At 34.0% G+C, this 4,133-nt stretch overlaps 1 non-coding gene across 1 annotated transcript; it reads right to left on the bottom strand.

Annotated features, from left to right (window-relative positions):
* Positions 1–751: 751 nt before the first annotated feature.
* Trnar-ccu lies at positions 752–824 on the bottom strand. The gene has a single exon. It is a non-coding gene; the product is annotated as a tRNA-Arg (tRNA).
* Positions 825–4,133: the final 3,309 nt, after the last annotated feature.

Consider the following 4,133-nt stretch of genomic DNA (forward strand, 5'->3'; position numbering starts at 1 on the left):
CTGAATGCAAGCGATAAGCCGAGAAATACTGGACGATACGGCGAGTTCGAATTTGGAAAGCACCATAGAGTTTTCATATGTTTAGATATATGTAATGTCAAAACACTGCGTTTAATTCAGCTAACAACTTACCAGCAGTATATTAGAACAGTGAACGAGACTGGTGGATTTGGCTATAAAGGATGTCTTCTTAACAGGACAGGAGGCCACAAACCTTGTCCAGTGAAACACTGAGGTATTGACTGTTACCGAATCCGCTAGAGCTGTGTTTGTAAACAATTATGAATATACAATTTTCTACAATAGTTAATGAATTAAAATCCAATTATTTTATTTTTACTTTGTTTCATTCATATTTTATTATTGTTTTAATTAATATTTTTATGATATATCTAGGCGGACCTGATGGTAAGTGTCCACCACCGCTTATAGACGTACCTATGAAGACGGGCCTACCATATTTGTCTTTCTCTGTTTACTTATCCGTAAAATTTTGTAAATATGCTTAGTAAAATTCATTAATTGAGTTTATTTTGTTAGATTAAATGAATGCCGTCGTATAAAAGAAATCCCAATATTTCTAGAGCATTTTACACACCAATGCACTTACCTCTACCGCGACGATTATAAATTATAAAAAGCAATATTCAGGTATTACTAATATATTTTCTTGTGAATTTTGTGAATGAAATTTATTATGATTTTAATGTTAATAAAAAAAGGAAAAATAAACCAAAAATGAGTGTATACGTACCCCTGGTGGGACTCGAACCCACAATCCCCGGCTTAGGAGGCCGATGCCTTATCCATTAGGCCACAGGGGCTATATGTGAGGCAAGCGAAATTTCACATCTTATGATTTTCTGAAGAACGCTTTATTTTAAAAGTTAATTAACCTTGAACGCTTTAACCTTGGACTAAATAAGAGCCAAATATTATTTCTGAGAATCATCACCAAGATGAGATGTTAACGTACATAGGAGTTGCCATATTTATATTTTGACAACAAAAATAAGATCGTTGCACGAAAAATTTATTTTTTAAAAATAGAACAATAAAACAAAACACTAACGGCTTTAAATTATTTCGTATGAAAGCGATATTTTTAAATGCAATATGTTTCTAGGATGTATTTAAATAATAAGCAGATATTATTTAATAAGTTTTGGATTGGATCTTTTTGTTCATTGTGTTGACTAAGACTAGTCAAAGTGAAATACTCTTACAATCAATATATGACTTACTTATTGTCAAAATGGCTGGCTCGGAAAGAATCAACTCTGACTTGAGAGTTGAGACATACCGACGAGATATCAAACAGATTTCAGCGAATATCATATGATGATGATATCAATGAAATGAAAATATTTCAGCTTAAAAAGTGAACATTTTCTTTTAGGAAAATACTATAGGTAAGTTATCATCATATAATCATCATCATCATCATATAAGTTTCTTATGCCGCTTCCTCTCAGGTAAGGGGATTTTCCTCTCAGAACGGGTAAACCAAGCAAAAAAGCAACAGCCTGTAAATTTTAAACTTCGAGGATAAGGCCTCCTCTTCCATTAAGGAGACGGATTGGAACATATTATACCACGCTGTTCCAATGCGGGTTGGTGGAATGCACATGTGGCAGAATTTCGATGAAATTAAACACAGGCAGGTTTCCTCACGATGTTTTCCTTCACCGCTGAGCACGAGATGAATTATAAACACAAATTAAGCACATATATGTAGTGTTGCTTGCCTGGGTTTGAAACCGCAATCATCGGTTAAGATGCACGCGTTCTAACCACTGGGCCATTTCAGTTTCGAACGGGTGTTAGTTTTTAATTTGACAAGCAATAAGTAAGTGTAGTGCCTCTATATGCTTTGTTACATTACTTGTAATTATAAACCGGATATTACACAGTCATTATAAACCGGAAAACGACAATGTTATAGTTAGCTATTGTAATGATTCGCACTTGACTATAAGAATTGGCTTAGATTTCTTACAATAGTTATATTATACATTGGTATATAATAAACGCTCAGATTCTTTCGGTGAAGTATGACTCTTATTTTATGCTTTTCTTCGAGTTAATTGAACAAAGTCCATTATCGATTCAGTTTAAACGCATCGCAATAACAATGAGCTAATTTCAACAAAACGATCAAATTTCACAAACAATTTGTCATTGTCATAAACGCATTTTTTTTCTATATCAGAATCGTCTCCCAATCAAAATCGACGCAACAAGGTAAACACGTGTCAATCAAGATGTTCCCTTTGGGGTGGTAAATCACCCCTCGTCTTAAGGAATGCCACAGAGTAACCTAGCATCAGATGCAACTTACCTTATTTTTACGTCAATGACGTCACATTCAATCTATGTTAACATTGAAAATGTGAACGTAACTCTGTCTGTAAAATTTGATGTAATATGGTATGAATCAAAATTGAACTAAGAAAGGCTACTTTTTCCCAAGACATAACTCGTCGCTCGCGTGTCAATACTCTGAAACGCGAGCGACGCCACGGGCGATAACTGGTACTTATTCAATAAATAGCATTATTAAAAGGTTACTGATTAAGCTTTGATCCTGGCACCACTGAATTTCAGAATGATCAATTTGTGTTCACCAACTCACGCCGGAGCAACATAGAAGAATAGGCTCCATACCAAATTTAATCTGAAGTAAAGTAAAGAATTATACGAAATATTATATGTATCCAAGCTTGGTTGCTCGATATTATTTAAACTTATATCGCCTTCAGTATACATACAAATATTAATTAAACAATGATAGATAATGAAGTTACAGAGAACATTACTTGCAAAGCGTAATACTATAGTGATGTTTACAATATGAATTTGAATGGTGATGAAATCAATGCAAGAGTTTTGCTAGCTCTGTTTCATTCTACTCTATACCTCAGGATGAACAGTAAGCGTACCCCGCCGCAAGTGCCGCATTTATATGTTAATCGCGAGCAGCGCCGGGGGAAATGTCTATAGCCCCCTTACAGGTTTTTAATGAATTAGACAATTTACTCGACGTGCCCTTTTTTGAAATGAAAATACTTTTCCTGTTTATTTTTTTTTAAATAACACAGTGTATTATATTTCTTAAATAATTCTCAAATGATGGGCATATCAGCATATGGCATATGGCATAACAGCTTGTAGTCAAAGTCAAAGTCTAAAACCTTTATTCAAAATGGAAGTGTTTACACATTCTTATTGATTGTCGAAAATCTACTACCGGTTCGGAATATAGTACCTGAGAAGAACCGGCGAAAGAAACTCAGCAGGATCTATTTTGTTTTTTTATTTTTTTATAATGTCAATTTACAATATACAATAATAAACATATTTTTGTTATTTGAAACACGATCATCTCATTCCCAAGGTGTGCAGTCAACTGTAGTGTAATGATACACTTCTAATGGCTAAGATTTCCATTTTACATTATAAATACAAATCCAATTGGCAAACGGACCATCTACTGGAATTTGGTGACCAACAATCATAGACGTTGGCGCAGTAAGAAATACTTATTGACCATTCCTTACCAATGGTACCAACCTTGGTAACTAAGATTTTAAGTCTTGTAACTGTTGTTTCACTGACTCATTCACCCTTCTAACATAACCAAACGAATCAAATCAACATACGAGCTTTTGAAATATTGAGTCTAATTTAAAAATATTGAAATTACGTTAAATTTCACTTTTATTTAGATACGTGTGGTAACTGAGGATCAAGATTGTTTTAAAAATAAAATTATATCGCTTAATCGGAATATGCGCGTGCGCCATCGTGTCCCCAAGAATGTCATTGTCTCCTATTATTTATAGATCGTGCACATGTTTACACGGTATTAAATCTATTTTCGTCGCTTATTTCGACTTCACCGTTGACGCCTCCTGCATTGAATTAATTATTATCAATAACTTATCACATATGCTTTTTATTACTTTATAGTGCTAGACATTTGGCATCTAGGCGTGTAAAAAATCATGTAGCTCATATCCGTACTTATAGTATACTTTAAATGTTGAATATTGGGTAAGTATAAGAACTAGCGTGCACTGGTAACTTTTGTTATGGTGACTGTTTCGTTACTCTTGTCGAGTCCATGAATA

This window comes from Vanessa cardui, chromosome 9 (assembly GCF_905220365.1).
Source record: "Vanessa cardui chromosome 9, ilVanCard2.1, whole genome shotgun sequence".
In the NCBI taxonomy this organism is placed as follows: Eukaryota; Metazoa; Arthropoda; class Insecta; order Lepidoptera; family Nymphalidae; genus Vanessa; species Vanessa cardui.